A 12,005-nucleotide genomic window follows, 5' to 3' on the forward strand; every position below is an offset into this window, starting at 1 on the left:
TGTGAAAGGGTATGGTGTATAGAATAATATATACATACACACACACACACACACACACACACACACACACATATATATATATATATATATATATATATATATATATATATATATATATATAAACCGATATGTTTCGATATGCAGTCATGCGCATACACAATGCGAGTGTAGTAGGTAGGGCAGCAGAGGATGAATTACATTTTGGAAGCAAAACGAGACGCAATGGTTTTTGCGAGATGCATCGGTTTTTCTGAGATACAGCTTATCCTTTTAGTACAGAATGTATTTCTTTATTTATTAACGAGTGTTGTCATCCTGTTTTCATTGTGCATCATTTAATTGACCTACATAAAGTAGTCATAAGCATTGGACTTGCGGATGTGTGTACACTATAACTTAATGTATCAGCTGTGCGGATGAAGCCAGTGATGCGCCCAAAGGTAGTTGTACCTCAGCTCTCATCACAAGAGCTCATCAGTTCATTTATGACGTTAAATGTAATCTGACTCCTGCAGCGTTAGTGCTGTGAGACTCACGCGGCGACTCGATCATTTAATTGTAGTGTCTGTTCTCCAACTCAGTCACAGTAACCCAGTAGCGGTGGCTTTGGGAATGGCCTCACAGGCACCAGTGTTAATTGCAAATTCAGATTTAGTCTTAGTCTTTTGAATAACACGCCATTTAGTTTTAGTCCCATTTTAGTCATCTGAAATCTTTTAGTCTTAGTCTAGTTTTAGTCGACTAAATATCATAAGAGTTTTAGTCTTAGTCTCACGTGTCGGTTTGTATAACGTTTTAGGTTCACGGATTCAGTACGGTTCGGTATTTGCTATGTTCACAGAATAAAGGACTATTAAAAATAAAGAAAATAAGAACAAATAACTTAAATACAAGCAGCAGCACAAATAAATTATATTGAGCAAAGACACTGATAAAATGAACAATGCATTTCCTGTTTAGAGTTTCAGGTAGGTCTAACGTTAGTTTTAGGTAGAGAAATAGAATAAATAATCAAAGTTTTAGGTAGAGAAATAGAATAAATAATCAAATGTAAAATAATTACATATTTAACTGTTTAAATGAAAGATTAATCCTTATTAAACTTGCACAAGCTATTCAATCAAGAGCAGTGAGTCCTCATATTTTCTTTGACATTAAAGGTTGCTGCCCCTTTAAGACGGGTATGCGTCGTCTTTCTCGACTGTATAAAGTTCACTTAAGGCATATTCAGATTATGTCTGCTTGGATACTTAACAAGATGGACATGTTGACACTTTTTGTATGAGTTTGTTCGTTCAAGCGCAAGACTTGAAAGATAACTGAATATTTGCGCGCTGTGGGACGCGTGCGCGCTCTCGGATGACAGATCTTCACACAGCGTGTGCGCGCTCTCATTCGCGTCTTCTGGCGAATATACCCGGGTGAGGACGGCGAAATGACTGGACAATCAGCAGCACTCATGCATTGAACACAGTTTTACAAAGAGAAACCGTTTTGCCAGTTTTTCTTTTATAATCGCTGTTGTAGTGTAGCCTATCAATTGAGGAGCCAGCACGTGTATCCATCGACAGAAACAAACATAAAGCATTATTTTCAAGTTACAACCCATATCAAAGATGCGTCATCATCAGATGTGAGATGAACCGCGGTGCAAGTGCGTTTTACACGGCACCCCCGCTCACGTCAGACGGCACCCCTGTTGGGAAACGCTGGTATAATCAATACAGGTCAGACGTGGTTTTCTTTAGCTTCTATTTTATTCCAAGTTTAGAGCTAGCGGAAACACGGTGGTTTATCTGATAAAATAAACTGGCGTGAGTGCTTTGGCATGTAACGTATTTCTGGATGAGTCGTCTGTAAATGTCGCTTCATGTTGGTGGTGTTTTTCCCAGCGATTTTTGCTCCACACGGTTTACAGGCGTATGATTGTCCTTGTTGTCATATGTGAAATGTGACCATATGTCAATTCTTCGTTTTCGTCCGGCCTCTGACATTTCTGTTCTGTCTTTTCTGTGTAACTGCTGCTGCGCTTGATTAGCTGTTGCGCTTGTATTTGCCGCAGATTTTTTTAAATGGCTCTGCTGCTTCTGCATAGATCAACCTACCCTCAACGATTCGCTCTGATTGGATTTATACCCAACACGGACCACAAAAAGAGTACTTATGATTGGATCTCTTCTCCATTCGTCCCTCCCATATATTTTCGTCTCATTTTTATTCGTTTACTTAAGTGTCAGTTATATATTTCGTCACGTTCTTCGTCATCATATCTGACTTTTTATTTAGTTTTTATTTAGTTTTCGTCCGTGAAAAAGGTTATTTAACGAATATTTTTCGTCATAGTCTACGTCAACAAAATTAACACTGACAGGCACTGCATGAAAACACTGGAATATGGCATTATCCGGGCATGGTAAACTCCTGTGTAATTTAAGGTTTACCGGACGTATGTGGAAAAAAATTAAGAAATTGAATGGAACAAATAAAGGAAAATTAACCAACCATTTTAGAATAACACAAATTTATTCTGAAGTTTTACAAAATGCAGTTAATAACAATGACATTTAATAAAAAGGAACGTACATAAATGTGAAATAATCTAAAAATGGCTTTAAAAACACACAAAAACGGATATGCTCAAAATAAAATTAAAGGAATAAAAAGGTCATTGGAAATCGCATGGGGCTAAATCTCAAACATTGTGCAAATGGGAATTATGACTGATACCTTTTCTTTTGTCTGACTTAACTGCACAATGTATGTACTTAGTACACATCTCCCTGCAATACGTTCCACAGGTAGGAACGCTGCTGCCCAATCAGTCTATGGTCCATACCTCCACAGGGTTCCCAAAGAAACATCTGTCTGGATGAGGGTGCAACCACGAAACCTTTGCAACAACATGGCGTATAGTACGCGTGTTAGTTTTTAGCACTGATTATAAGAAATCTCTTAATGACTCCAGGACACAGCTCTGCATTTGGGTCTAGGACTGGTTTATCCAAGAATTTGTATTTCTCTCCACACCTCTCTTTTTAAAAGACCCAGTTTTTTTTTTACCAAGGTCTCTATTGACTGAGTTACTTTCTTGTAACAATAGGTTATTTTGGGGTACAGATATTCCTTGCCATTGAAGCTTATCATCTTTTTCATTAATAGATGGAAAGACTCAGAAAGTGTATGTTGTCTTACACTTGGGACAGACAGCATATTCAGTGAAGTTCTTGTACTGGTATATTTTCTTAGTTAATATAAAGTCTTGGGAATCATACCAGCAAATTGCATCAATCAATCGGTTGACCGGCCGATGATGTTTGTGAGGGAAGGCATTTGAGTTCGTTCAGGGGATGAGTGGCTTAGCCTGATGAAGCCACATGCCATTTCCTGGTTACTGGAATGAGCGTCAGCGTTGCTATGCAACGGGCTTTCTCTGCGTCCCAGGGAGCACCGGCTGGGTGCGTTTTGTCACGGAGTGAAGTTTTGTCAGTGAGGTTTACTACGGAGTGGAATGAAGTTTCTGGAAGAGCTCTTGGTAGCTCTGAGTGCGGCGGCCCGTGTAGGCAGATGGGTGACAAGGCCAGCAAGGGTTAGAGCAGCCTGGGTTGCTGCAAGGCACGCGGTGAACTTGTTGAACAACAAGTTGAAGACGAGAAGCAAAGCATTCATGATTGGTCCTTGGTTTTAAACATGTCTTGGAGTCCATCCCCGAAAGTTTCTCGGGCCAATCGAACATTGTGGTGGGTCCCGTCCCTGTCTCCTGTTCGTATATATCATTAGTGTGACATCATCTCAAACACTTGTTGATATTCTTCATGAGTTCATTTAAATGTTTTAAGGATCTAACTTCCATAGCGTAACTCTAGTACATTTTACACATGTTTACCTTGCATCATGAGAATGGAAATCTTTTATCCGTTACACCAATTTCAAATAGCATATATTTCTCATGGCTGGGATAGGAGATACTAAATATTCATATATGGTAAACGTTGGTCTTATAGCCAAACAACACAGGTTATAGGAGAATACACATCATACTTTGGTATACATTTGTGGCCTAATATGGACCGTTCTTCCCGGAGATCTGCTAGATGATAATCCGTGGAACAAAGGGGAAAAACAAGTCACATGATCGCTCTGTCTCTGCATTGGTTTGAGACAAAGCAGATTGGTGGTTATAAAAGGTGTTGTTTCCCTCCAAATGCAAATTATTAATTTTTATGGTTCGCTAATGGTGGAGGAGGATGAGCCCTCGGAGGTCAGGAATGTGATGCCTGGTTTTGGAACAAGGCCTGTTTCGTAGGTGATCCTACAGTTACATCTTGTATAACTAATAAAAAAAAGTTTAACATTTCTTAACTTATTTTGATGAGTTAAAACAATGTAAAAAAATATGTTGTCATAACTTATTGAATATATCATTTTTACAGTGTAGTCGCATAGTGACAAAGTTTATGCAGCTGGCACCAGAAGGCAAACCTGATACCTAAATGAGACATATAAGAGATAATATGCCCTTAGTATCTGGAGCTTAGGGAAAGCTCTGTCAGAGCCATAGCCTTGTGGACAGCACATCAACAATGAGGAGTAGCAGCACCTCAGACAGCATGAGTTCAAGTCCCAGCTAAAGGTATACTTTCCTGGTTCTTTTCCCTTCTCATCTCTCCCATTGTTTCCAATCGCTTATCGTACAGTCCTGTCCATTAAAGGTGAAAAACCCCAAAGTCACAAAAAAAAAGAAAGAAAAAAAACCCACATCAAGATAATAAAGAGAACGCCCATGCTTCTCATTTTGCACTCCTTTTTCTCAGATAATACTCAGTTTTGTCTACTCTTATTTCTCCTAATGGATTTTAGGAGAAACATCTGAGACACTGCTGATACTAAAACAAGAGCTAAATAAGAATCTCAATTAAGTCTCAGATATTTCTCATGTCTCAGTTGTGTCTACTCTTATTTCTCCTAATGGTTTTTAGGAGAAACATGGGAAGACAAAGCTGACACCTAATTTAGACAATAGAGAGATTTTCCAAGCTTCTCTCACCACAATCTCAGTTTTGACTCTCTTAAACATCTCTCATTTGTGTCTATATTTGTTTCTCCTAAGGAATTTTAGGAGAAACATCTGATAAACAGTAGCCTGACAAGCCAGACCCACATCAAGATTTTTGGTCTGGAAACTCACCATAGACAGGGCTCAATCCGAGGGGCGGGATAAACGGTTGTCTTTCAAACTAGGATAGCACTACCACCAACCGGAGCAACTAAGGTGAAACAGAGCTTGTTGATAGATTAAACATTCACCGTATCCAGTCGGCTAAACTCCGAACACATCTTCCCTTTTTAAGAATGACTTCAGTGCTGTTCTTTGTTCTTTTCTCAGAGAAAAGCTTAACTCCAAGTCTTCCAGAGTCAGAGCTGATTCGAAAGACCGCCGCCGTTCGCCAGTTTCTGTGTTTACTAGAAGCACGCAAACGCAACTCAGCTGTCGTCATTATGGCCCCGCCCGCCGACTCTATACACGATGTGGGTGGACCATCCAGAGTGAGGGGAATACAGCTCAGAAGTGTATCGAGAGTTCCTAGACGACACTTGCGGGCAGATCAAATTTGCTGCCACTAGGGTGGGTCTAGATTTCTAGGCTAGATAAACAGCGGACTCTTAATCAAGAAACATAGGAGAATCACAATTATGTCTCCTGAGCTTAGAAAAAGCAACCAATGAACAAATACATTTTCCCCTGGAGGGAGGGTGGGGGGAGGGGGGTCTTTGTGGATGTATCTTTCGTATGCTTTTAAGTGAATAAAAGATCAAAATGTAATTTATAATAAATCTAAAAGTCTAAATAATTTGGATAATACTAATCTGGTAACACTGTGTGTTAAATTTATAAGAAACTGTTTAAATACATTTAACCCTTAAATGCATACCTCGGGTCGTTAGCGACCCGAGACGTCATTCACTACCCTCCTCCTCATTCATTTTTTAAAGTTAGACATCAACCTTCTTAGTATTCCTCAATCAATCCATTTTAAACAATATAACATGAAAAAAAATGTAACCAAGTGGAAAATCCCTGTCAACAAAGAGACTGGTTATGTAATCTGAGTTAAATAAATCACATTTTGTTGTTTTTGTCATGCACTGATAAAGTTACGCTGGCCCTTTAAGAAAAGTTATTCTCAGCAGTGTCGCGAGAGGAACAAGCAGCGCCAGGTGGGTCCTGGGAAGAAGGAATAGGATAGAGCATCGTTTTTTAAATTTTTTGTGTGTGTAGGTATGATAGGAAAAGAGTAAAAACAAGAACAATTTGATGAACAAACTGCGACTGCATAACAGCAAAAGTAGGTGGCGATATGCACATAGTATGCAAAGCACCAGCAAACAGAAGAAGAAGAAGAAGAAGAAGAAGAAGAAGAAGTGTTGCGCGTCACCGGAGAGATATTCAGCGCGGGTTTTAGACAGTGCTCACTTGTTAGTGAAGCAATGCGGGTTAAATCCATGAGAATCACTAATTTCTGAGAAATATCCACTTTTAGTGAATGATAAACTATCTCTCCATGTTTTGGTGATTTTGGTCGAGTCACATTTCCGTGTGTGGGGATCACTTCAAAATTCCATCAAACGCGTAAGTGATGAGATATGAATATCAGTGTGATATTAGGGGTAATATTTTGTATTATTCAACGTATACGATTGTCATTGATATCTGATTATCTTGCTGATTCAAGAGGGGAGAAAAGTGCTCGGTTAGGCACTCCGTGTGTTTCTGGAGTGAGTGTGAAGCGTCCGAGTGAGTTTAAATTACTTTTATTTGACTTCAACAAGTGTTTTGACTCATTTACATGTGTTTTATTGAAACAAGTTTAAGTACAGTGTTATTTTGATGCCATTTGTTACAAATGTTGAGACGGTTGTGCATTATTCTTTTACTGTCTACAGAAGGGAAAAATGAGGTCATCATTTGCTATGAAACCGTGTTAATGCTGTAAAGTGATGATGAACAGTAAGTTTGAATTGTTTCATTTCAGTTGTGCAAGTAACAAGTGTTTATTCACATATTGCCAATGTTGAATTGTGTAGTCACTTGTTAAAGACATTGACTGTACTGAATGTGATTTTTCCAGTTTTATTTATATGCATTTGTCAACTAATGTGGACAGCTTATTTTATTGACTGTGCTTACAAATGCTATAATTGTGTGTATTTGTTTTTCAGAATGTGAGGCTGCTATCGTTGTCTATGTTAGCTAGTGCTGTAACTGAGAGCAAAAAAAGAGAGACACATTTGATTGTGCAAAACCAAGCTTTGTTTCCAGATATTGTATACCATCTTTATCTCTTCTACTCCAGTACCAATATTCAGCATAGTTAACACTGCACTGCTTTAAGAGTAGTCTGGGAATAAAAAAACCCTGTTAATATTCATTCTGTGTCTGGTGTCATCAGGAACTCACATTTTACAGGGCCACATATAATTATAAATGAATGCTTGTTTTTGCACTATTTTTTGTCAAAATTGTATAGGGTCGCTAACGACCCAAGGTGTGTACGATTGTTGTTGTTTTTTTTTGCACAATGATAAATTAGTCTATAATCACAAAAAAGGTGCAATTTACCTTTATTCCACAAGGTGGCAATGTCTGATACACAATGATGAAGTCACGTTTCACTCATAGCTCTGACAGAAAACAAAACTATAATACTTATAATCTGCAAAACTTGAAATGGTTTAGTGATTTACTGCAGAGAGCAAGTACTAAACACAATCAAATATTAGTGTCAATGTCACTGATGATAGATATGGTGAAGAAGCTGTCAGTGATCAAAATATTGATTTTGAAGACGTCGAAAATGAGTTGGAGAATATGCGTGAGATTGCGAATATGAGGCAGATACTGAATGTACTGGTAAACGAGCTCTGACGAGGACAGATTATGATGGGATAAACCATCTGCTCAAACTAAACCCTTCCAAGCTCCAAAAGGTAACGAAATAGGTTTTATTTTCTTCTTCTGTAACTGTTACTCTAACATCAGGAGTAACATCTATCCATGTTAAATATAGATCCAGGTCGCTAACGACCCGAATATAAGAATGTTTGGCGAAACAGTCATGCATTTAAGGGATAATGGCCCTCATTTATCAAAAGTGCGTACACCAAATTTCCAGCGTACACCTTGCGTACACCCAAACCCACGGTGACTTTGAGATTTATCAATATGGACGTTGGCGTACGGCACGCTCAAATCCTACGCCAGCTCAGGAGGTGGTGTACGCACGTTTGAGTTAGTGGGAAAATGCGCAGAAAAACAATTCCTAACACCACAAAACGCACTGGCAAGATATGCTATATTATTACCCACTGTTAAAAACCACAACAACAACATTCAGTGTTTATTTTTGTGCAACATGAACGTCAATGTTTAATTTTTGTGACTTTACCAAAGCGTTTGATTTTTAGGCATATGTAATCCTCCAGTCGCGAGCCTGTGCGCTTTATCTGATGTTTCAGGCCCGTCTGGCCCGGCAGCTGCGCACGGACTGGGACTAAAATAATTCAGACTGACAAAATATTAAAAATAACCTTCTTCTTTTAAATAATAATAAAATCAATAAAAACGACACTCTTCTTCTGAATAACAAGCGTCATTAAGAATAATCATAATAATAATAAGAAGAATTACAAATTGTCATGTAATTATTAATGTGAATGAATCTTACTCCACATCACATCAGCATCACTATTGTACCCCAATACATGTGCCGTGATACGAAATTAAATGCTAATTTTTTCAAAACGTGATGTAAAATAATGCATTGTGATGGTAATTTATCATCCAAACAGCTATTTAAACTGCTGGAGTGCGCATCTCAACCTCCACACTATTAACAGTGGGCTACTCGTTATTTGGGTCCATATTTTGTTTTTGTAGGTGCCTTTAATCCCACTCTTTAAACTCCCAAATAAAACAATTTCGTTTTTTTCCCACTTCCCTGGTGATCTCGATGGGCGCGTCTCAATCATCTCACTAGTTCAGTAGTCAGAGCACTGATCAGGGAGTCAGCCCATTGACTTATGCCCTAATCAGTGCCCTGACTAGTGGACTAGTGAGATGATTGAGCGCACCCGATCTCCACGTCAGAGAAGTTTCGCTTATTTGCCGTCTTCCATGTGTCCAGGGCGTAAAATGAGGGCGTGGGGGAGGCGGAGACTTGAATTATAGGGGCGTGTTATTCTAATGACGGTCGTTTTCAGCCGACGCATTTATCAAGGGCAAGTATTGCGTACACCTGGATTGCAGAGGTGCGCACAGCTTCATAAATCAGGCGGTGAGAGGAGTGTAAGCATAATCTTACGCCAACATATACACCAGTTTCTACGCAAGATTGATAAATGAGGGCCAATAAATAAAAGTTTACTGACTCAGTGCATCACAGCGTGGTATGGTAACAGCACCAGTCATGACTGCAAAGCCCTGCAAAGAGTGGTGCGCTTGTCCGAGCGCATCTCAGGGTCAGCTCTCCCGTCTCTGCAGGACATCTACATCAAACAATGCAGAGGTAGAGCTAAAAAAATCATCAAGGACATTAATCATCCGGCCAACCACCACTTCACCCGGCTGCCTTCTGGTAAGCGCTTCCGTAGCCTGATGGCCAAAACTGAGAGACTCAGGAGGAGTTTCTTCCCACAGGCCATCAGACTCCTGAACGCTGTCACTTAACAACATGTGACTTCACCTCACTTCAGTACTAACAAACTCACATAATGATACTGCACTGCACTTTATTCTTGTGTTCCATGTAACTACTCATTATAATGCTGTTTGCACATTACACTCCTGCACTTCTGTTATCCACGTATTTATTTTTATAGTCTCCAGTTTACTTTATCTCACTTATTTTATTCCACATCTCTTATTTCTTTTGCTTGATTTATTCATAATTTTATTTATATATATATATATATATATATATATATATATATATATATATATATATATATATATATATATATATATATAGCACCTTTATCCTATTCCTATTTTATAATTTATTGTGCTTTTTTTCTTAATTGTTATTTGCTGTCCATGGAGCGGACCTGTTTACATTTCACTGCCGGTTGTATTCTGTATAACTATGTATGTGACAAATAAAACTCTTGAACTTGAACTCTTGAACTTAAACTTGAACTAATATATACACAATAAGAAACCACTCTTTTGTTTTATTCTATTCAGCTCCATCCTGATTTCTGCTGCATTTCAATGCATAATCAATAATAACAACCTATATCTAAGTTCTAATTAGATAGAAGCTATTGTGTTGTGTACTGCTTGTTCTCTTATTGACTGTAGGTGGAGTGCGCTGACTAAAACACATAAGGTGGGTAGGCTACTTAAAGATGGATGTGCTTCAATAGATGAAAAATCAGCAACACCTTACTTAAAGCCCTTATATATAATTAATTATGAAAGTAATTTTAATGCATTAATTATGCTTTGTAATGCATTTATAATGCAAAGTATGGTCTCATGGATTATTGTAACCACAGTTATAATACATTATCTTCTTCTTCTTCTTCTTCTTCTTCTTCCGGCTTTTTCCTTCAGGGGGCGCCACAGCAAATCATCTGCCTCCACCCAGTCCTATCCTCTGTATCCTCTTCTCTCAGAGCAACTACCTTCATGTCCGCCTTCACTACATCCATAAACCTCCTCTTTGGCCTTCCTCTTGACCTCCTGCCTGGCAGCTCTAACCTCAGCATCCTTTTATTAATATATTCACTCTCCCTCCTCTGAACATGCCCAAACCATCTCAACCTGTCATCTCTAACTTTTTCTCCAAAACATCTCACATGTGCTGTTCCTCTGATGTACTCATTCCTGATCCTATCCATCCTTGACACTCCCAAAGAGAACCTCAACATCTTCAGCTCAGTGCAACTGTCTCCAAACCATACAACATCGCTGGTCTCACTACTGTCCTGTACACTAGTGATGTTAGGTTCGTGAACAAATCGTTCTTTTTGAACAAATCTTTTAGGTGAACGAATCGTTCTCGTAGTCTATTGACTCATGTTTCTCGTTCACTGAAATTCCTCCCTCCACCGCAGCGTGGCGCTATTAGCAGCGAGCGCATGCGCAGCTCTGTCGACTGTTTCATTCTGTCAAAGAATGACAAAACCTAAAGCCATTAGCTTTCGAGTATGAGATGTGACGGAGCATGTGATTTGTTGAATTCAGTGAACGAATACGCCATTTACTGACCAAGAGGCTTTGAGTCTGACTCTGAACGAGAAATCTCGTTCGTGAACGAATTGGTACATGTCGTTCATTCGTGAATGAAATGAACCAGTTGTTGAAGGACACTGACAGCGAACAGCTCGGCTCACATAGGTGACATATTTGGCAGCAAAGAAAGAAATGTACACTTTACCACTGTAATGAAAACAGTGTAATAATGCAGGTTGATGGTTAAATGATTCCCACGGAGTAAAGTGTGTTTGTATTTTATGTTTTATGATTTGAACCGTTTTCTTCATTACATTAGAGTCATATCATGCACTTCTCTAAAAACTGTAAAACAAATAAAAAATGTGACAGTAGCCTATATGGTTAAAAAGATCCTGTGTGTCATGTCAGTAAATAGCATTCTGAGCCATTGAATGAACTTCACTGACCGAATCGCTGTTTGGAGTCTGCACGAGAGAGCGAGAGATCTCATTCGTGAACGAACTGGTAGTTCTCGTTCGTGAACGAAATGAACCAGCTCTGAACGAGAGAGAGAGAGAGAGAGAGAGAGAGAGAGAGAGAGAGAGAGAGAGAGAGAGAGAGAGAGAGAGAGAGAGAGAGAGAGATCTCGTTCATGAACGAACTGGTAGGCTACCTCGGTCATTTAGCATGCGTGTCAGTCTCGTTCAGCAATCAGCAGAAAGCGGATGCAAAACACAGTTATAGACAAATTTCATGTTTATGAATGTTTATGAATGTTACCCATGTTTAC

This window comes from Pseudorasbora parva, chromosome 16, assembly GCF_024679245.1.
Source record: "Pseudorasbora parva isolate DD20220531a chromosome 16, ASM2467924v1, whole genome shotgun sequence".
Taxonomy (NCBI): Eukaryota; Metazoa; Chordata; class Actinopteri; order Cypriniformes; family Gobionidae; genus Pseudorasbora; species Pseudorasbora parva.